The sequence below is a fragment of the Bos grunniens genome, chromosome 22 (assembly GCF_055505025.1).
Source record: "Bos grunniens cultivar Pamir isolate PY7600 chromosome 22, Bosgru_T2T1.0, whole genome shotgun sequence".
In the NCBI taxonomy this organism is placed as follows: Eukaryota; Metazoa; Chordata; class Mammalia; order Artiodactyla; family Bovidae; genus Bos; species Bos grunniens.
The window spans coordinates 38935753-38959881 of NC_141186.1; the positions used below are offsets into that span (position 1 = coordinate 38935753).

Genomic DNA, 24129 nt, shown 5'->3' on the forward strand with positions numbered 1-24129 from the left:
ATTTTTTCTGGATGAAAGTTTGGGGGAGTGAAGTACTCCTGATCTTCATTAACTGCAAATCTTTCCCCATTATATTTCTTTATTCAACAAATATTTATTGTGTGCCTACTCAGCAGACTTTGAAAAGTTTATTGAGTGTCTCTTGGGAGCATTTTTAAAAGGCACATTTCCAGCCACAGCCCTAGATTCTGGTTCTGCATTCTCAAGGTAGGGCCCAGAAAAATGCTTTTTTAAACAAGAGCTTCCCTTACTAGTAATCTTGCTCCCCGTTGCCTTTTAAGAACCATTATAGAATTTCAGCCATGCCCTGGTTTCTCTGTACAACTCTACCCCTCAGATCAGATCAGATCAGATCAGTCGCTCAGTCGTGTCCAACTCTTTGTGACACCATGAATCGCAGCACGCCAGGCCTCCCTTTCCATCACCTAATCCTGGAGTTCACTGAGACTCACGTCCATCGAATCAGTGATGCCATCCAGCCATCTCATCTTCTGTCGTCCCCTTCTCCTCCTGCCCCCAATCCCCCCCAGCATCAGAGTCTTTTCCAATGAGTCAACTCTTCTCATGAGGTGGCCAAAGTACTGGAGTTTCAGCTTCAGCATCATTCCTTCCAAAGAAATCCCAGGGCTGATCTCCTTCAGAATGGACTGGTTGGATCTCCTTGCAGTCCAAGGGACTCTCAAGAGTCTTTTCCAACACCACAGTTCAAAAGCATCAATTCTTCGGCGCTCAGCCTTCTTCACAGTCCAGCTCTCACATCCATACATGACCACTGGAAAAACCATAGCCTAGACTAGATGAACCTTTGTTGGCAAAGTAATGTCTCTGCTTTTGAATATGCTATCTAGGTTGGTCATAACTTTCCTTCCAAGGAGTAAGCGTCTTTTAATTTCATGGCTGCAGTCACCATCTGCAGTGATTTTGGAGCCCAGAAAAAAAAGTCTGACACTGTTTCCTCTGCTTCCCCATCTATTTCCCATGAAGTGATGGGACCAGATGCCATGATCTTCGTTTTCTGAATGTTGAGCTTTAAGCCAACTTTTTCACTCTCCACTTTCACTTTTATCAAGAGACTTTTTAGCTCCTCTTCACTTTCTGCCATAAGGGTGGTGTCATCTGCATATCTGAGGTTATTGATATTTCTCCCGGCAATCTTGATTCCAGCTTGTGCTTCTTCCAGTCCAGCGTTTCTCATGATGTACTCTGCATAGAAGTTAAATAAGCAGGGTGACAATATACAGCCTTGACGTACTCCTTTTCCTATTTGGAACCAGTCTGTTGTTCCATGTCTAGTTCTAACTGTTGCTTCCTGACCTGCATACAGATTTCTCAAGAGGCAGGTCAGGTGGTCTGGTATTCCCATCTCTTTCAGAATTGTCCACAGTTTATTGTGATCCACACAGTCAAAGGCTTTGGCATAGTCAATAAAGCAGAAATAGATGTTTTTCTGGAACTCTCTTGCTTTTTCCATGATCCGGATGTTGGCAATTTGATCTCTGGTTCCTCTGCCTTTTCTAAAACCAGCTTGAACATCAGGAAGTTCACGGTTCACATATTGCTGAAGCCTGGCTTGGAGAATTTTGAGCATTACTTTACTAGCATGTGAGATGAGTGCAATTGTGTGGTAGTTTGAGCATTCTTTGGCATTGCCTGTCTTTGGGATTGGAATGAAAACTGACCTTTTCCAGTCCTGTGGCCACTGCTGAGTTTTCCAAATTTGCTGGCATATTGAGTGCAGCACTTTCACAGCATCATCTTTCAGGATTTGGAATAGCTCAACTGGAATTCCATCACCTCCACTAGCTTTGTTCGTAGTGATGCTTTCTAAGGCCCGCTTGACTTCACATTCCAGGATGTCTGGCTCTACATAAGTGATCACACCATCATGATTATCTTGGTCGTGAAGATCTTTTTTGTACAGTTCTTCTGTATATTCTTGCCATCTCTTCTTAATATCTTCTGCTTCTGTTAGGTCCATACCATTTTTGTCCTTTATTGAGCCCATCTTTTCATGAAATGTTCCTTTGGTATCTCTGATTTTCTTGAAGAGATTTCTAGTTTTCCCCATTCTGCTGTTTTCCTCTATTTCTTTGCATTGATCGCTGAAGAAGACTTTCTTATCTCTTCTTGCTATTCTTTGGAACTCTGCATTCAGATGTTTATATCTTTCCTTTTCTCCTTGTTTTTTGCTTCTCTTCTTTTCACAGCTGTTTGTAAGGCCTCCCCAGACAGCCATTTTGCTTTTTTGCATTTCTTTTCCATGGGGATGGTCTTGATCCCTGTCTCCTGTACAATGTCACGAACCCCATTCCATAGTTCATCAGGCACTCTATCTATCAGATCTAGGCCCTTGAATCTATTTCTCACTTCCATTGTATAATCATAAGGGATTTGCTTTAGGTCATCCCTGAATGGTCTAGTGGTTTTCCCTACTTTCTTCAATTTAAGTCTGAATTTGCCAATAAGGAGTTCATGGTCTGAGCCACAGTCAGCTCCTGGTCCTGTTTTTGCTGACTGTATAGAGCTTCTAAAGTTGGTTAAAGGCGGACACCGTAGTTCATTGGCTAACAGTTGTTCCTTGCTCAGAATCCAGTAAACCTTGGTAAATCTTAATATAACTCCTCGCTTAAAATAACTCTGAGGCCTTGGGAGTTAACTTCCCCACACATGAGCTTGGGATGCAGTCGTAAGAATGCATGTATGCAAAGCCCGAAGTAACATGGGACACTTTGTACATGGTAGCAGTTAAAGTTTATTACAGTCTATTGGAATAAGCAAAAAGTCAACAGACACCATCAGAACAGTGCCGTAAATATATATTTTTTTAATTTTTAAAAAATTTTATTGGAGTATAGTTGATTTACAGTGTTGTTAATTTATGCTATATAGGAAAGTGAGTCAGTTATACACATATGTATATTCACTCTTTTTTAGATTCCTTGCCCATACAGGTTATTACAGAGTATTGAGTAGCGTTCCCAATGCTATACAGTACGTCTTTATTGATTATCTAATTTATGTATCGTAGACTTAGTATGATCATCTTTAGCTCCATCCATGTTGCTACAAATGGCGTTATTTCATTGTTTTTTTGTGGTTGAATAATATTCCATTGTATGTAATTAAATGTTTAATGTAGGAACTACAGGATATTGGGATTTTCTTCTTCCTGCCTCCATGTCTGTCTGCTAATTCAAGGCACACATCATTTACTTCGATGATCAGTGTTTACCCAACTGGTAACGCTGCCTCCCTTCTTGCCCATGAAAATGTACCCACCACACACCAATCGAAGTGATCTTTTAAAATTGTAAACTGGATCATGCCAATTCTGCACCTAAAATCTTCCATGGCCATCCCCTCACCCCTAGAATGGCATCCTTACCTATAACTAAGGCTTAAGGCAGAACAGGAATCATCCTGGATCACACCACTTTCTCTATGTGCTTTCTCACTGGCCTTCTGTTTCCCAAACATATCACATTGGCTGTGGGCCTTTGCATTTGCTCTTCCCTCAATTTAGAATACTCTTTGCGAAGACCTTTGCATGACTGGCACAGCTTAAATGTCAGCTTCTCCATGAGGTGTTCCTGGACCACTTCATCTAAAGTTCTCCCTTGCTTCACACCCTGCCAAGTCACTGTCTTTCCCATCCCCCTGTTTGATTTTTATCAAAGCCTTTACCACTGTCTTCCATTTCCTCTTCACCTGTTTTTGTGTTTACTACCTGTCTCACCCTCTCTGCCCATCCTTCAGCAGAATGTTGGCCTTAGGAGGACGATAGTGCATCTCTGCCTTATTTGCTAATATTTCCAAAAAGTATTGAAAATACTTTGTCAAATACTTTGTCAAAGTATTTCCAGTACTTTGACATAAAACAAGTGTTCCATAAATGCCTATTACATTAATAAATGGATGATGGCAGATTGTTCTAAGTAGTTGGTAGGCTCTTATCAACCATTATGCTGCTGCTGCTAAGTTGCTTCAGTCCTGTCCGACTCTGTGCGACCCCATAGACGGCAGCTCCCCCGTCCCTGGGATTCTCCAGGCAAGAACACTGGAGTGGGTTGCCATTTCCTTCTCCAATGCATGAAAGTGAAAAGTGAAAGGGAAGTCACTCAGTCGTGTCCGACTCTTAGCGACCCCATGGACTGCAGCCTACCAGGCTCCTGCATCCATGGGATTTTCCAGGCAAGAGTACTGGAGTGGGGTGCCATTGCCTTCTCTGTGTCAACCATTATAGCTCACCCTAAAATTTCTGGATGTTTTAGTAAACAGGAATCTGTTTGAAATCTCAAAATATAGTGTGTGTGTGTGTATATATATATATATAATATTCAAAGGTATTCTGACACCCTGCTTTCCTCTCAGCCCACTTCAGTTCAGAACCCTGGTTTCCTATCCAAAGATAGAGTTTCTGTGATGGGTTAAAAAGTATTTGAAATTCTCAAGCCTCAATTTGAGATTAAATATATTTGTTATTTTAAATTGACGTGTTAGTACTGCATCCCATGTAGCACTTGTAGATTGGGGTAAGCAGGTAGCAAAACCATCCATCACCACCCTCTTCTCTACAACAAGAAGATGAGTTGTGATAGCTTCAAAAAGATTGACAATCACCCACTTAAGTGGTAAGTAATATGCAGAATTAGAGTTAGTCAAGTGTTCATAAACTTGCTAGGCATAGAATGTTTCTAGGGATTAGTTTTTCTAATTTCAGTGGCTAGCTTATCATGAAGATTTTCTGCTCTTGCTTAAACATCAGCATCACTGAAATGAATCTATTGCTATGCCATTTCTTACTTTGGTTGCTTTGAACTTGTTGACTATGGTAAAGTGGCAGGACCTTGTTTTACTTGTTTAATTAATTAATTAAAATTAATTTATTCTACTCATTTTCAAGATTTTTCTATGTGGTATTAAAAAATACGAGGATATAAAAGAATAATGTCTTCTCTCCCCAAAATAATGGTTGTCCCCTTAGCTGAGAGAGAGTTATAAGAAATGTAAAATGAAGTAACGTCTTGGGACTGGAATACTTAAGGCATTTAGTATTTTATTTTATACTGACACCTAGTCTGATTACTGCTTCATTGGTTCACCTCAGTAGAAATCAGAGCAAAGAGCATATTACAGGTAATTCACAAAGAAAAAAACAAAATAATTCTGAATATATGATTGTAGAATTTCTAAGTTCCATGTGTTTAGTCATCTGAGCTATATAATTGTATTGACAGTCAGAAGTATTTTAAAAGAAATATACCATTGGTAACAATAATACATTGCAAATGTTACAGAAATGGGTATTCTCATTACTTACTGGTAGAATGATTTATTGGGGTAAACTTTCTGTAGCATAATCTGTTAATTTGTAGCCAAACACCTTTATATTTGGCAAACCTTTTAACCTGGCAGCTCTGCTTCTAGAAATTTGTTTTAAGTAGATACTCAGAGATTTTATCAGGAGTTTTAAGTCCAAAGATGTTCATTGTGGCATTTTATATGACAGTGAAAAAAATACAAACAACCTTCATTCCCGGTAGGAGGGGATTAACTAGATTTTAACAGTATGAGACAGTACTCTTCAGCTAGCAAAATAGTTGCTGAAAAAGAACACTTACCATGTGGGGAAGTGTTCAGTAGATATTTCTAAGTGGAAAGTCAGGCTGTGGACCAGTGTGAAGACATAATCCCATTTTTATGGAATACGGACTGGATAGGCAAACAATAAAATCTAAACTATGATTATCTTTAAGGGTTATGATATCTTTAAGGTTAAGCATTATGATTGATTTTTGTGTTTTTCCCTTGTGCTTTTTGGTGTTTTCACATTTTCTGCCCTAAGTATATAGGTATTTTGTAAATAGAAACAAATAGCAAAAATCTCAACAAAGAAGCTATCAAAAGAAGAAAATTATCTTCCGTGTTGTATTTGAGACTTCAGTCATTAATATATCACCTTCATGATTTTATACCATTTCCAAGTACTACCTGTGTGATTATTTATTTAATGTCCATAATTAAGCCAACACTTAACTCACTTTGTAAGCCTGTCTTTACCTTAGAAGTAATACATGTGAAATCACAGCTGTGATGTACTAGATTTTTAAAAATACTCTGCAGTAATGTGAACTGCAATCATTAAAATAGATGCTCTTTATCAGTCTGCCTCTGACATGATCTCACACCACCATTGATGTGGGCAGCATAACTCTGGTGACCAGTTCCTTTAAATACTGACATTGATGAGATAGATCCCTCTGACACCATCCCTGAAAATAGCCCCAGACTAACCAGAACAGATTTCACCTGAAGTCTGTACTTCAAACACCCTGCAATCAGGTTTCAGAAATTATAGATACACTCACTAGTTTTCTCATAGATTATACTCAACTCTGCAGTACTCTATCCACTCATAGGAGCAAAGACATAGAACTGAAATCATATTCTTTTCATTTGCAAAAGTATGCTTGTTTTGTTTTTTTGTTTTGTTTTCTATTTTCTGATCCTTCTCCCTATGAGAGAGAGCAGTTCATAGGTGCTTTCAATCTAGAAACATGCATATTTCGTTGTATGCATATTGTATTTTAGGGGAAAGTATAATCTGATTTCTGCTGCAGTTTTCTGATGGTTCCTGTGATCTCTCTGTGAGGTACTGCCAGGAACTTGTTTTCATCTCAAATGAAAGAGGATGTTTAACAAAGAGTGATTGTATCAGTTACACATCTACTGTCTGTTGAAAAATGAATGTCCATCAAACCAGTTTTTTTAAAAAAAGCAAGGAGTCTTAATAAATATCTCCATATTTACACACACAATTTTTTAAAGACAGTCGTGTTTGAAGTTTCATGGTTCTGGCTCAGAAAAGAGTTTGCTCATACAGCATAATCATCCTTGTAAAATCATTGAAAACTCCTATTATGAAATCAGTGTTGTTTTTATTTTCCCAAACTCTTGAGAAGAAGCAATTATATAGGCATTTGAGTTATCATCTGAGAAATGGGACTAACACAGACCTGCTTTCTATTTTCATAAAATGCAAAGATGATGATTTATTTTAAAAGTTTAAAGAATGCAAAGCACCCTTTTTCCTCATTCTTTCTAGTAACCTCCACATCTGGAATTGACTTAATGCCCAGTTGGATGTACCAGATGTCTGCAACTTCCTACCCATATTAACTTAACTTCATGAGTTTTCCTTAACTGTTCTGTTCTGAAATGTGCAGACATTTCTCCTTGAAAAACACTTCAGCGGTGTTTCACTTTTACGTATTTTTAAATGAAGATAAATCCTTCTTAGGGAAGCAACCCAACTAATTTCCAAGGGGATATGGATGAGTAGAAGCTAAGAAAGTTAGTTGTTTCTTCATGTTTCCGTTCTGCTCTTTGAGAACAGCGTTTCTTTCTGGTTGTGTCCTTATGATCTCACTCGTAGCTCCTGGAAACGTGGGGATCTGAGTCTAATCTTCTCCTCAGCCATCATTTGTGCCTCCTGGGCAGCAAGGTAACATACATACTGCAGTTAAATGAAGATGACAGTATTCTGTTCATTTATCTTCTCTGAATTTCTAGAGATTTTTTCATATAATCCAGAAGACTTGAGAAGAAACACCTGGAATATAATTTCCTAATGTATAAACATCTTTGTATTTTCAGTATTAAATTCCCCACCATTTCTGAACTACTAACTGTCTTCAGTTACCTTCATTACCTTTCCTCCAGTCCATCATTAATGTGGCTTTTGATGATGTGATCTTGTTACAGGGCTCTCTTCCATGGACTTGATTAACACTTGGCAGCTTTTCAAATAGTTTATTAGACTCTGAGCAGAAACCTCACATTATCAGCTTTCAGCTGTGACCCGGATTACTGGATCGTATCTATACCTCATTATAGAGTCTTTCATCTCTATTTAAGTAGATATTTTTTTTCCCCATAGAATCTTTCATCTCTATTTAAGTAGATTTTTTTCCTAATCCATAAGTCTCCAGAAGATCTGTAGTCTCAGAATTTGCTTCTTGTCCTGGCTGTATTTCTTAATCACTTTTCTTGGCTCTCTGTCAATATTACATTTCTTTGTACATAATGGTTTTTCAATAACTACCTACTGAAGAAATATTTCAGCATCTGAGGGGGTGGACCCAGCAGACTGGTATTAAACACTTTTATTTAGCAGTGTACTTTCATTATTCCTAAGTTCATTCATTAATTTAACAGATGTTTTACCTGCTTACTGTGCACTAACCACCATGTTTCAGATACTGGGATAAAGCCTAAACTTTTCTGTTTTCTCACAGACAAGCCCATGTTTTACCTCCTGACAGTCTTCCTCTTTGCTCACCCCCAAAACAACTCCCAGTGACTTTTATAGTTTTTTCCTGCTCAGAGTATTGTATTTGTTTTCATTGTGTTGCTGTGTAAAAATTGCCACAAATGCAGTATTTTAAGATACTACCCATGTATTATCTCAAAGTTTCTGTAGATCAGAAATCTGGCATTACTTAGCTGGGTTCTCTGAGTGTTCAAGGACTCATAGGGCTGGAATTAACTCTGACTGGGCTGTGTTCTTATGTCAACGCAGCTGTAGAAGTCTTCAAAACCAGCCGTAGAGAGAGAGAACTTGTGGGTGTTTCAAGTCTCTGATTAATCAGGACTTCACTGGCAGTCCACTGGTTAAGAGTTAGCTTTCCAGTGCTGGGGGCATGGGTTCCATCCCTGATTGAAGTCTGCCTCTCTGCTGAAAAATCAAAACATAAACAACAGAAGCAATATTGTAACAGATTCAATAAAGACTTTATGAATGGTCCACGTCAAAAAAACCTTTTCAAAAGAGGGGATCTTTATCACCTTAGTCAGTCCCATCCAGGATAACCATCCTTTTCTATTAAAGTCAACTGATTAAGAATTTAAATTACATCTGGAGAATCTCTTCATTCTTGTCATATATTATCAGTTAGAAGCAAGTCATAGGGTCCCCCCAGATTTCCCTGCTGGCTCAGTGGTAAAGAATCGACCTATGCCGATATCCTCCTAATGCAGGAGATGCAAATTCGATCCCTGGGTCGAAAATATTCCCTGGAGGAGGAAGTGACAACCCACTGCAGTATTCTTACCTGGGAAATCCCATGGACAGAGGAGCCTGGCAGGCTATAGTCCATGGGGTTGTAAAAGAGTTGGACACGACTTAGCAGCTAAACAGCAGCAACAACATAGAGTCCCCTGCCCTCAAGGGCAAGTGAGTAGAATGGTAGTCACTGGGGGTCATCCTGATTTCTGCCACAGTTGCTCTCCCCCCATTCCAGTGTCATTGAACTCCTTCAAGTAACCTTTTAAGAGAAATTCTCCCTTATCATTCCGCCTAAAATAGGCTTATCCTTGTTTGGGATTTGGTTTTTTCTGTAACAGTACCTTGCTTTTTACCATCATAGAACATCACTCAATCTGAAATTACCTTGCATCAGTTCAGTTCAGTTCAGTCACTCGGTCATGTCTTACTCTTTGCAACCCCATGGACCGCAGCACGCCAGGCCTCCCTGTCCTCCACTGTCTCCCGGAGTTTACCCAGACTCATGTCCATTGAGTTGGTGATGCCATCCAACCATCTCATCCTTTGTCGTCCACTTCTCCTCCCGCCCTCAATCTCTCCCAGCATAAGGGTCTTTTCCGATGAGTCAGCTCTTCACATCAGGTGGCCAAAGTATTGGAGTTTCAGCCTCAACATCAGTCCTTCCAGTGAATACTCAGGACTGATCTCCTTTAGGATGGACTGGTTGGATCTCCTTGCAGTCCAAGGGACTCTCAAAAGTCTTCTCCAACACCACAGTTCAAAAGCATCAGTTCTTCATACTAGTTGATATTGTTGTTGTTCATACTAGTTGTTTCCTTATTATCTGCCTCCCTCTCCTGATTCATTTATTTAAGAGCAAGGACTGTGTCTTTTGCATTCACCACTCTATGGCAAATACTTAAGCACAATGCTAGGCACACAATAGATGTTCAACTAAATATTGACTAAATCACTAAATGGAGAGGCCAAGGCATTGATGGCCTTTGGATGCTTAAATGCCCATATTCTACAGAGGTGTGTTTCCTCCTTTGTTTCCCTTGAGGCAAAGTGCAGCAATGAAACAGGCATGTTAGTCTGAGACCAGAGTCAGACTGCTGATTCTCCTGTTTTATAGTGTGGATTTCACATGAGATTCACAGAATGCCGGTAGCCATAAAATAAACCTTCCCTGGTCGCAAAGAGTCGGACACAGCTGAGCGACTGATCTGATCTAATCTGATCTGGTCACTCCCTGCCTGTCTCTCCCATCACAGCGTTGGAGGACGAAGTACAGAAATTAAATTCACTCGCTGCCTCTAACAGTCATTAGATATTTGATGGACTGCTGGTTTTCAGTGGCTTTGCCTGCCAGATGTACTTTAATTTAGCATTCTTGGGGTATGGAAAGAGATCAAGATGTATGCACCCCCATGAACATGTTCTCCTCTGTTAGCAGAAGCAAAATTAGTGGGCATTGAAGATGTGGAGGGCACAGGGCCTGATAGCAATATTTAATTTCCCAGAGCAACAATTCTCTGATGACCCCATTGGCACTTTTCATGATGGAGTCATCAGAAAATTCTTACTTCTCTATCAGTTCTTCCTAGAACACATGGTTAGACATTTCTGTCTAACTGTGCCTGCTATTATGGTGAGATGGACTGCAATGGAACTTTGAAATTGAGAGGCAGTGGGTATCCTGGATCTGAGGAACAGGAAATTGGCATTTTCTATGCAGACTTTGAAACTGCTGAAGACATTTTGCAAAGCTCTTCCCTTTTTTGCCAAAATGGAATTACAGATATACTGGATTTATTTGAAGTCTTTTCATAAGCATTGAACCACAAAATTGTAATCAGAGGTGTTAAAGAGGTGTTCTTTCAGAAAAGGACATACAGAAATAGTATTTTCTACTTTGCCACCTTTCACCAAATGAGGGAAGCTATTATAAACCACTCTAACCCAGCTATGCAAGGGGAGATATTTTACAGGTCTTCTGACATGCTTCACCAACCCAGACTCCCCATGATCATTATTTGAATTTACTTTATTCTTCTTCAATGATTCAAACCTACCGTTTGCAGAAACTTGGATAATAGAGTGTTGTTTACTGATTAAATTTTGTGGTTAGCTTTTTTGTCTTCACTCTTTGTGCAAGTATACATAAAACATTGTGGTTCTTTCCTGCCCAGCTTGTGAGTGGTTCTGTCTTTCATAATAGACTCTTATTCAGGGAACACCTCCCATCCATGTCCGACCTCCAGTTTGAACAGTAATAATACCTATCAGATATGAAGCCTTGACCACATGCCAGACACTAAGCCTAGTACTTTACATACATTATCATATTTAATCCTCATAATAAGCTTGTAAGCTAGTTATTTTTACCCACATTTTAATAAGCAACCTAAAAGAGAGAAAGAAGTTCAACAATTTTTCCAAGGTCAGTCAGAAGTCAGAAGCAACCTGGATTTGAACTCCAGATTGTATGACTCAGCCTCCAAGTAAAATAAATAAGTTAATTTTTAAAAAATCAGCTCTTTCATGCAATTGCTGCAAATAATGGTGATTTTCTATCAATATAGAAGGCTCTGAAGAGTAAATAGAAAGTTTATCAATCCTGCCTTTATTCTAGGAAGACAGATACGTGTGTATTGTACTCATTTTCTGAATCTCTTTTAATATAGACTGTTCCTTTATTCCTAAAATTTATTGGAGGAGAAGAAAGGTCAGCTGACACTCAGTTCTTTGCATTTTCTCTTTTTTTCCAATTTTTATTGGAGTATAATTGATTTACACTGTTGTGTTGGTTTCTGCTGAACAGCAAAGTGGATCAGTTATACATATACATAGATCCACTCCTTTTAAGGTTATTTTCCCATATAGGTCATTACAGAATATTGAGTAGAGTTACCTGTGCTCTATAATAGGTCCTTAATAGTTGTCTATTTTCTATATAGATGTGTATATATGTCAATCCCAATTTATCCCTGCCCCCACTGTTTTCCCCTTGGTAACCATGTTTGTTTTCGACATCTGTTAAACTGTGTATTTTCTAGTTAGAATTTTAGTGAATGTGTCTTTGTTCACTGGTAACCAGTACAGTTTATGACTGCTTCACTCATTTAGGTTCTACTGTATCAGTACTAATGTGTCCTGATTTCACTTTTAGAAACATACTTCAAGCCTCACAGTGTTCAGAGGATGATTAAGAACAGGAAATGTTCGTCTTTCTTGCCTGTCCTTTTTAGCCTGTAATCAAGCCAGTAGGGGAGAAGGCAATGGCACCCCACTCCAGTACTCTTGCCTGGAAAATCCCATGGATGGAGGAGGCTGGTAGGCTGCAGTCCTTGGGGTCGCTAAGGGTCTGACACAGCTGAGCGACTTCCCTTTCATTTTTCACTTTCGTGCATTGGAGAAGGAAATGGCAACCCACTCCAGTGTTCTTGCCTGGAGAATCCCAGGGATGGGGGAGCCTGGTGGGCTTCCATCTATGGGGTCGCACAGAGTCAGACACGACTGAAGTGACTTAGCAGCAGCAAGCCAGTAGGAGGACTTGAAAACATGTGTTGCATAATGAACACCTTCCTGGGTTCAGTGACCCCAGAATTAGAACAAAGTTGCTCTTGGGAGAAAAAAACACACCCACAAAAGCACGCATGAATTTTCACCTTACAGAGGTTTTCAATGAAGAATTAAACCAGGGGTTGCTAAATGTTTTAGGCTTTGTGGACTTTGCAGCCTGTATAGCAACTACTTAATTCTGTCATTGTAGCAAAAGCTACCATAGGCATTATGCAAAGGAATGGGCGTGGCTGTCTATGTTCCGGTAAAACTTTACTTATAAATCAAGCAACTGGCAGATTTGACTGCAGGGCTGTAGTTTGCCAACCCCTGAGTTAAATAATATATCACATCATAACAGAAATAATTCTTTACTTTCCACAGAGCTGCCCTTTGAATATCAGATGTTACTTTTACAGCCCCAAAGGTTTTTAACACGGAACTTAGACTGTCCATGTCCATTCTGTGAACAGTGGGACATCATGGTGGTTAACAGTGTTGGCAGTGAAGACCATCATTACATAACCCAGAAGTGAAGTCTGTGCTGTTGAATTCTTAATATACTTGACCCATTTCAGTCTTTTTTTGTTTTTTTTTGATTGGTTGATTTTATAGGAGAAAAGTACATTTTAGTAAAGAAGGAAGTCAACAGTGAATTTACCTTACCACTGTACATCTTGGACAAGTCACTTACCTTCCTTAAGCATCGCTGTGCCTCTCTGTAGAATGTGAATAATACAGCATGTGCTTCACTGCATTTTTTGTGGTACCATGGTAAGACTCAGGACTTCCATTCTTTGGTACCTACCCAAGAGAACTGAGTATATTTGTCTACCAAAAGATATTACCAAGAATATTTATAGAAGTGTCATTGCCAGTAGCCAAAGATTGGAAGCAACACAAATATCTATCAACAATATCAAGTGATATATAAACCATAGCATAGTTCTACAATATAATATTCAAGCAGTTTAAAAATGAAGAATAACACTGGTACATTCAACAACAAAAGTGAATTTCGCAGACATTTATCTTGAATTTCATTTATCTTGAAATTCAGTTACATTTATCTTGAAATTCAAGGTCAGGAAAAACTCATCTATGGTGACAGAAATCAGAATAATAATTGCATCAGCAGAGGGAGGAGGGGAAACTGGGTAGGTATTGATTTGAAGGTACTCAGATGCTAGGAATGTTCTATTCCAGTAACATCCAAAATGGCAGCCACTTACCTCGTTGAATTAAATTTTAAATTCAGTTCACACTAGTCACATTTTAAGTGTTCAGTAGCCACGCATGTCTTGTGATTGTCAAAGTGGACAATGCAGACACCTCACCAAGTCCTTTTGGACAGCACTATTTACTGTATCTTGAGTAGGATCGTGTTTTCATGGTATCCATCTGTGAAAATTAACCAAGTTATGCCTTTGGAATTTACACTTTATTGGAGCAACTTCACTTTCACTTTTCACTTTTATGCACTGGAGAAGGAAATGGCAACCCACTCCAGTGTTCTTGCCTGGAGAATCCCAGGGACCGGGGAGCCTGCTAGGCTGCCATCTATGAGGTTGCACAGAGTCGGACACAACTGAAGTGAGTTAGCAGCAGCAGCAGTATATATACCTCATAAAATATGCTTCAAAATAAATACGTTTTACCTTGTAAAATAAGAGGGAAGTAAGCAAGAAAGAGAAACAAAAAGAAAAAAAAAGTATAAGTAAGGGCTTTTTAAATTTTAATTTTGAAATTAATATGGGACATGACCTCAGGAAGAAAAAGCGTAAGAGCTCTGTGCAGAAATATCAAATAAAACTTTCAAGCTAGATATTATTTCTCATTAACTTTAATTAGACTCCTTTTAGGTTTACAGGCTTAGCAAATTATCAAACCAAAAATAAAAACCTTAGGCTCTGCTCTCAGGCAAATTTCTTCAAATTCTGAAGCATTCATGAATGCTCTTCTGGTATCATAGCCTTTGTTACATCCCTGTGTAACTAATCTGTTTTGCTAATTAGATTCCATCATGAAGCAAGGTTTCAATCATTTTCTGTCCAACACCAGCATCTTTGTTTGTGTAGAGTTGTATGAGCCCCCATCCTGCGCAAATACATTCAGAGTAATGAGTTAGATTAGAGTGGTCTGATTTCTGTTTTATGAAAGTTAATTGAAAGTGTAACTTCAGTCTTTGTTACAGAAACCTGATTAACCCACTGCTTTATCTTACATGTGCAACAAAGAATCCCTTTCAACTATAGTAGCTTTTAGATTATCAAGAAGCATAAAAGAAGCAGTCTGAGAATTGTAGGTCAATTGTAGGCCTCTCACACTGGATATAAACACATGTGTTTGAGCAGAGTGGAATAAATCAGAAGAGCTCTGTGACCTTGGATAACTTCTTACGTTCTCTGAGCTTCAGTTTTCCTCGCTTTCTGCCTTCCCTGGCTCTGCAAGGAAGAATTATTGTTGCGCTTCCTTTTGTTCCCAGCACAAGACATGGCAACCACGGAGCAACAGAGAGCACGGTGACTCTGTAGTACCGTGCACATCCTCTCCCTCTGCACTGTGAGCATCTGGGGTCCGTGAAGTGTATCATTGTTTCCTTAATACATAGGCCACTGCCTGGCCTGCGGGATATCTGGAAAAAGGTCTTTTGAGTAATTGAGTCAGTAAGTGAATGAAAGAATGAAGGAGTGCTCTATTATATATTGGTTTGTAGCCCATTACCCCACAAGTTACTTGGGCTTGAAACAACACACATTTATTATCTCATAACTCTGGAGGGTCAGGAATTAAGCATTGCTTAGCTAGGTCTTCTTTCCCAGGGTTCCTTACAGGCTACAGTCAAGGTATTGTCTGCAGCTACAATCCTCCCAACTAGGGCTGACTCTGCTTCCAAACTCACTCTTTTTTGTTGGGAGGATTTAGGTCCTTGTGGACTGTTGGACTGTGCCTTTCCAACATGGGAATGGGACTTGCAGCATGGCAGCTTGCACCAGCAAGAGAGAGTTTGCTAGGAAGATCGAGTTTGCTATAATTTTTATAAACTAATCACCAAATTGACATACTGTAGTTTTTGCTGTGTTTGTTCGAACCAAGCTACTTGGTGCAGTCTTCACTCAAGCAGAAGAGATGACATGAGGATATGAATATTGAGGTGAGGATCATTGGGGCCGTGTCAGAAGCGGCCTACCGCAAGTGCCTCCTTCACAAGACTGCGAGGAAGTTCAGAAAGAGACAGTGTCTGTGAAACATACCCTTGCTGTTTGCTTTTCCTAATTATTCTTTTTCCTAGAATGAACTTCCTCACATCCTACTGATATTTCATATTTTAGCTTAAGTGCTGCAACCTCCAAGGGGCCTTCACTGAATATGAAAATGTGACCCTTGAGCCATTATTTTAATCCAGCACCCATTTTTTTTTCCTTTTTGGCACAAATTGCCATTCATATATTTTACTTATTGTCAGCCTCCTCCACAAGAAAGTGAGCTTCGTGAGGGCAGGAGCCCAGCCTGTTTGATCTCTCCTCACTAACCAGCACCTCACACATATTAGGCCTCAGTAACTATGTGTTGGGGAAAAAATGTATTTTTAAATCCTTTTTTATAGTTTATTTGCTTTGTAAAATTAGCACCAGTTGGAGTCGTCATCCTTCAGATAGTTTTCAGGTACTTAGAGCTGTCTCAGAGATGGGGACTCTGTTTGCTGAGATTTGAAAGTATGCGTTCCAACAAAGCCAACCCTCTCTGGGTATAAGTTATTAATAAATTGCCATTGCAAATTTGGCTTACATAATTTGAGAGGTAAGAAAATATTGGGGCACAAACACAAATGATAGTGACGTTTGTGTTGTGTTTGTGTCACCTCCCTTCCCTGCCTTCTTCACCAAGCTCATACTTTTAAAGTAACCAACAGCCTTGCACCCCCGTGCTACCCCTCTTAGCTCTGCCCCCTTCCCCAGCAGTAAGGTCTGCCTGTCCATGCTGTAAAAACCCCTGTTTATTAATAATGACATGCCAGGCATTGTACTAAAAATTTTGCCTGTGTTCTTCCCAGTTCTCACCACAACTTTTACACAGGAGACAAGTGGAAATAAGTTTAAAAATTCAAGGCAACCGGACTTTCAAGCCCAAGCTAATTCCATCAGCACCACCCACTCTGCTTCCCAGCACATATTAGAAAAGACTGAAGATTTGGGAGTCATTGGGAGATCTAGGTTCTTGTCCTGGTGATACTGCCTCCTTGCCTATGTCTTTTTAAACTTCTCACATATGATCATCTCTTTGAAGGAAGCCTATTAGTATCCCAGGCCAGATATCAGACTGTTGGAAGCCTGGACCCAAATGGACATCTAAGACCTGTGCCAAATTCCCTTTCATTTCAGACCTTTATGCTGAAATGTTTAATGAGCCAGAATATATATTTTTCTGTCATGTAGAAAACGATGAGGCCAGTGTCTAACTTGGAGGCAATCTTAGCAGCTTGTGATGGAACAGCAGAACTTCTCTTGAGAAAGGTGACTATTTTTCTCCTGTAATGTCTAGGCTACAGGCCTGGCTCAATCTCCAGGGTACCCTTTGCGAGGATGGTCGGCAGAATCTTAGAGGCAGAATGTTGGTCGTAATGTGACTCACTGTCCCAGGTAACCATGTGTGGTAAGAAATGAACGCGGTCCCTGTGGCAGGCACAGGCTTTGTGGGTGTGTTCGCTGATGGTAGTGAGCTGAGTGTGGGGAGCAGACTTAAGAGGGTGAGGGCAGTTCAGTGTCGGGCTGGAGTAGTATTGGCATGTTCAGCTGGATAATTCATCCCTGTGGAGTTTGCCCTGTGCATTGCAGTGCATTTACCAGCATCCCTGGCCTCTGCTCTCAAGATGCCAGTAGTTGACACACTCCTCCATTTGTGACAAACAGCATGTCCCCAGACATTTCCAAATGTCCCACAGGGGAGGGCAAAATTACCAACAGCTGAAAATCACTGGACCATCAATAGTGATGTGATATGGTCAGGCTTGGCTTAATAGGTTGTAGTAACAAATCACCCCAGCATCTCAGTGGCTAAAGCAATGTATTTCTTGTTCGTGCTGTATGACCATTGTGGGGTGACAGAGGGAATCTGGACTTCATGGTTACTCAGAGGTTCAGACTAATGGAATAGCCAACACTTCCCATGTCATGGGTGCCAGGACAGAATACTCCAGTGAGTCTCAAACCAGCCATTAAATGCTTCATCTCAGAAGTTTCACACCATTTGCTCTCACAACCCTTGTATTATGCCCAGATTCACAAACCACAAGACCAGGAAGTGTAGCTTTACCATGAGCCTAGTAAAGAGAAGAACTAATAATAGAAATATTTAGCAAGTAGCATTAACAACAATTTGAGATGCAAAGGAGGTCTTTCTCCCCTATTAATGTAGAATGAGAAAGTGTTAAAGGCAGGATATACAAGGTTACCCGGTATTTCTAGAGACAACAACAGCAAGAATAACTGTGATGCAATAATAACAATTTGAATTGTGCTAATTATGTGTCAGACAATCTAATTCTCACATAAAAACCCAATGAGTGGAGTCCTTTTCATTTTTGAAACACAGAATACTTAAGTAACTTGCCTAGAGTCACACAGCTAGTAAGTGGCAGGAATGAGATTTAATCCCAGGTCTCTCTGACGTTAAAGACTGAGCACTTAAACCCCACTTTACAGGTCAGTTTGACTGTTGTGCAAATGGCTTTCTCTCCTTTTTGGGTTGAATGAGCAAGGTGTCCCTCCAGTAACCTGCTCAGCACCTTTGTGGTTTAAACTGGAAGCATAATGGACATGTGCTGGCAAGTATGTTCCATCCCTACGTCCCCTGACCACTTTTCTTAAGGAATCCCACCGACCTTGAACATTTGGAAGAGAGCCATCCAGTCACCCCATCATGAGGTGATCATGCTCAGAGAAACAAATAGAATGATTCCAGTTACTCAGAGATGGCACTGAGCCCCACATCAGCTTCAGTCCTGAGAAAACTACACCAAGTCAGGCAGTGGACTCAGCGATGTGGATACTTGAGGATGCTGTAACCAGCCCATCTGGAATCCATCTAGTGTCTCTAGGTCCTAGATGCTGAGGCCAGAGGATTAATTACAAAAGCTAGTACAGATAACAATGACTAACATGTATGCTTGGGGTGGTTATAAGTATGCATTGTCTTATGCAGATAGGTACTTTTAATATTACCATGTTTTTGCTTTAAATAAGCTTTAATAGATTAATAAATTATGGTAGTACATAGATATTTCTGAATCTTTGGTATATAATGTATATCATTAATCACCAAGAGCTTATAGAGTATATAAGTTTTGGGGAGGAAGAAATTTTCCAGTATTACCATTTTTGGAGACAAGGAAACTAAAGCTGGGAGAAATACACTAGCAGTTTTTTGGTGGGATTCCAGATTTGATTCCAAATTTCAAGTTTTTACCCATTCTAGCAGATGTGTGAAGTTGCTTAACATTTTAAACCAACACATGCATCTCTTTCTAGTGACTTTCATGCCCCTAGGACAAGCTTATAAAATTTATTTCTAAGAGAAAGGGGGATAAAAGACAAGAGATTGATTTCATTTTCTTTTCCCCTTGGTCCAAAGAGTTTACCTGAGAATTACTAAATTCATCCTATCTAAACAAAAATATTCAGACGTTCCCAAGCAGCCTTCACAATGAGTTAACTTGGCCATTACTCAAGATCTTATCATTGAGAGAATCTTGAGATTTGGATATGAAATGACGCTGGGTCAAAAGGCTCCTTGAAGTTCAAACTCCAGTTTTCAATGCCGTATGTAAGGGGGCTATTAAAGATCTTTGGTAATAATTATTGTTAAGAGAGAAAGGTAAAGAAATGAGGATGTGAGGATGTAGTAGAAAAATGAAAAGCTGAGACATGACTCTTAGTATCTTTCAAAGAATTTAAATGAATTTATTTAAGGAAAAAGTGAGATGAGTGTTAGTTTTAAGAAAGACTTCCCTATTTAAGTTGGAAACAATTTTTTCAGTGAAATAAAGAGTATATTTGACTTAGTTCCAGTTTGGTGGAGAAGACTACTGTGGAGAAAACTGTTCTGAATACTCTTGATCATGTAGTTGATGGATGTTAGAATCCACTTTTTGATATATACTTAGGAATAGAATTCTGAATCATGAGACACATAGACATATTCATCCTTCAGTATTCGTGGGGTACTAATTCCAGGATCCCCTGCAGATGCCAAAATCCCTGGATGCTCCAGTTTCATTGTTTGCCCAAGGTCCTGCAGGTTCTGCTTCTGGTTGGTTGAATCCACAGATGCAGAACCATGGATACGGTGGGCCAACTGGATAGATATTCAGATGTTCTTCCTCAGTAGGTGTTGTCAGACCATTTTCCAGGGTAGTTCTACCAGGAAACTGCTACCAGGAATGTGAGAGAATCTGGGTGCTTCACATTTTCACCCACAAATAGGCCTTATCTATGTCATCTTAAAGCAATGACTTTTTAAAAAAGAGTTGCCTGTTAAAATGTGTATAATTCTGTGTAACTCTCCCACATCCCTGTGCATACCAGATAAAACCAAAAATAGAGCAAGAACTTAACTCTCTGGTGGATGGGTCTTCTGATCTTACTGTGATATTATTAAAAAAAGAGAATTTTGATTCTCTTTTGATTTGCTTGGTGGCAAAAATATAAAGGGAGCAGAAGGGTTAATTACTTTGAGCTGAATATTGTTTTTACTTTCTTTTACCAAAATTCTGTTTTATTTCTTCCTAGCCATTGATCAATACAGTTAATGAGTCGCTTGAAGATATTGTACATCCCCAGTATGACTAGAAACTGAATAATCTTGGGTCCCTGTTATTAAGGATAAAGAAAACTAGCCTTCCTAATAGAGTGTATCTCATGCCATAAGATAATTCTGTCTCTCTTCCCGTGCAGGCCAGGTCAATATTCCTGCTAGCAGTAGGCAAATACTCTATCCCTTTGGTATTTGTAGCTAAGGTCCAATCTACTGGGATTCCCCAAGGATTGTTTTTGTTGAGTCTGAGGGGTACGACTATTTCATTTCGTCTAGAACCAGAGTTTTATTTCAAATTTGAATATAGGAAAGTCAAGAGCTTCAGTTTGCATAAAGAGGTATAAATGCATTACTTATGCTGTGAAGCACTATGAAGGAAATTGGTGTAATTACTCTTCCAACCGAATGATTTTAAAAGCCCCTCTGTGAACCTGAAGTGGCCATTTCCTTCGCTGTCCCCCTACCAGGGTAGATCCAGGCCAGGCCAGAGTCACCAGCAGTAGCTGCAGACAGCCACAGTCCAGTAGCATCCTTCAATTATCTAAGGATGGAGCTTTAAAATACCCACACGGCTCCTCCCTCAGCCTGTTTCTCTCCCATTCCAGTCCTTCTGAGCCGTATGTTGGAGTATCATCCTTCCTGAGAGATGCTAACTTCTCTTTCATATGGGGAGTGGTGATAAATTTTCCTGCTAGGCATGTGTGCTCCTGTATCATGTGAGGTCCTGTAGAGCAGCTCTTCTGCTGCGGCTGAGATTCCAGCAGTCTGTGTATGGAGCATGACACCTCCAGAGCATTTAGGAGCAGGGACTAGTGTCCTGTCTTTAGCAACTAGTCCAGACTTGATCCCAAGGCCTTACATGCAGTGTAAACTGACTAATAGTATTGACGAACTGCTTTCTGTATGTCAGGTGGTGGTGGAGCATTTTGCATGTACTAACTCATTTAATCATCACCCAGCCCTAGGAGGTGGGTACTGTTCTCATCCCTGTTTCACAGTTGAGGAAATGGAGACACAGAGTTGTTAAAACTTGTCCAAGGCCCCATAGCTAATTAGTGCTAGTGTTTGGATTCAAACCCAGTGGATCTGGCTCTGCTACACTTTACTTTCCCTTTGAACATTTATGGAAGAATTTACCTGGGTTCCAGGTTATTGTTATCTCTGAGCAAGGTCTAGACCTGCATTGTCCAAGGCAGTAGCCACTAGTCACAGGTTGCTAATTTAAGTTAATTCATTTCAGTTCAGTCGCTCAGTCGTGTCCAACTCTTTGTGACCCCATGAATTGCAGCACGCCAGGCCTCCCTGTCCATCACCAACTCCCGGAGTTCACTCAGACTCACTTCCATCGAGTCAGTGATGCCATCCAGCCATCTCATCCTCTGTCGTCCCCTTCTCCTCCTGCCCCCAATCCCTCCCAGCATCAGTCTTTTCCAATGAGTCAACTCTTCTCATGAGGTGGCCAAAGTACTGGAGTTTCAGCTTTAGCATCATTCCTTCCAAAGAAATCCCAGGGCTGATCTCCTTCAGAATGGACTGGTTGGATCTCCTTGCAGTCCAAGGGACTCTCAAGAGTCTTTTCCAACACCACAGTTCAAAAGCATCAGTTCTTCGGCGCTCAGCTTTCTTCACAGTCCAACTCTCACATCCATACACGACACTGGAAAAACCATAGCCTTGACTAGACGGACCTTTGCTGGCAAAGTAATGTCTCTGCTCTTCAATATGCTGTCTAGGTTGGTCATAACTTTCTTTCCAAGGAGTAATCGTCTTTTAATTTCATGACTGCAATCTCCATCTGCAGTGATTTTGCATTAAGTTAATTAGAATTTACTAAAAATAAAAATTTAGTTCCTTGTTCATGGTAGCCCAATTTCAAATGCTCACTAATCACATGGGGCTCTCAGCTATCAGTTCAGGTTAGTCACTCAGTCGTGTCCGACTCTGCGACCCCTGAACCGCAGCACACCAGGCCTCCGATCCATCACCAACTCCTGGAGTCCAGCCAAATCCATGTCCATCGAGTCAGTGATGCCATCCAACCGTCTTATCCTCTGTCATCCCCTTATTGTGCCCTCAATCTTTCCCAGCATCAGGGTCTTTTCAAATGAGTCAGCTCTTCATCTAAGTGCAAATATGGAATGTTTCCATCATCTAGGACAGTTCTGTTAGAATTTAAATTTGGAATAAAGGAAGCAAGATGGAGAAGTACAGGTGGGGTGTTGAGGACAGGATGAGGAATTCAGATGTTGGCAGTCCACAAGAAGGGAGGAAAGGCAGACAGACGAAGGCTTCCAGCTGACCTGGAGGACAGGCAGCCAGCCATGTCAGTGCACATGCAGTCTACTGTCTCATTGCAGTGGCGATGGTCATGCATCCTGGGTCCAGTCAGGAGCGTGCTGTGTGTCAGAAGAGTGACTGAACTTCTCTATACTCCCCTTACCTGTGTGCTCCTGAAGATAGTTGAGGGGTTGTTGCACGTGTTCAGCTGTGGGGATGTATGATGAGATTTGCCTTTTAGGAAGGTGTGTTTTGGAGGTCTCCTGGAGAGGATTCATGACAGAGAGAAATCAGTCAGGGAAATAAATTAGGATGCTGTTGCCCACAGGTGGGCCTTTGAATTGGTGACAGTTCTTGCCAGAATTTTCACTGATCCATCGAGAAATAAGGAAAGTAAAGACTATGTTGTGCTGCGTATGTGACCATGTAGCTGAGAATTCCACTGTTCTATTTGTACTATTTGTACTGGCTCAGTCATGTCCAGCTTTGCAACCCTGTGGACTGTACCAGGCTTCCCTGTGCATGTTATTTCCCAGACAAGAATACTGGAGTGGGTTGCCATTTCCTTCTCCAGGGAATCTTCCCAACCCAGGGACTGAGCCCACATCTCCTGCCTTGGCAGATGTATTCTTTATCACTGAGACACCTAGGAAGCCCTGTACTTTCTTGAGAATCCCTTACTATTCAGAGATTACTGTTTTTTCTACCTTTTTGATGTCAAAATGCCTTTTGTTTGTGAAATAACATTCGTAGTACTATAGTAAATGGTAGGGACTTTTTTTTAATGTCCTTACTTGACAAAATGTATATCTGTGCCTTAGTCTGTTTTTTAAATTATGAGTCCTAGTCCATGAAGTTCCCAAATCTAGGAACTACAAAGTTAGACAGTTTGACAGTGGTGCCCAGGTGAGAGTTGATGAGTTCTTAGGGAAAGGAAGAGGCACATTTCAGAGCAAATGATATAAGCCATAGACAAGTGGATGGGGAAGAAGTCAAGGAGGCAGAGAGTAAGAGTCTCCAAAGAGTCTGTGGTTTCTCCTTGCCTGTGAGTGGAGCTGGGGGAGGAAGAACTGACGTGAAGTCCTATGGAGAAGCCCTTACTTCTCTGGCATCCCTATTCCACTGGAGCTCCTGGCCATACCCTGAGCACACACACATCAAGGTGAAGTGCATGCAGGGAAACAGTTGACTTTCCTCCCCTGGCTCCAGAAAACCGCAGGCAGGGTTCCCCTGGACACAGCAGGACCCAAGTGAGCCCGCCTGACCTGTGATGCCCTCTACCTGGTCCCCCTCCTCTTCCCTGCCCTGGACGCATGGCCCTGGGAAGAAGCCTGCCTGTGGCACCTCAGTGACCCCCACTCTTCTCTGAGACAGGAGTGCCTGCTTTGCCTCTCAGACAGAGCTTGCAGAGGCCGGAAAGGGTGCTGCCA

General features: G+C 40.6%; 1 protein-coding gene across 15 annotated transcripts in view; it reads left to right on the forward strand.

Annotated features, from left to right (window-relative positions):
* CADPS (calcium dependent secretion activator) overlaps positions 1–24129 on the forward strand; it is a 471095-nt gene that overhangs the window by 128555 nt on the left and 318411 nt on the right. The gene's annotated exons all lie outside the window — the stretch shown is intronic.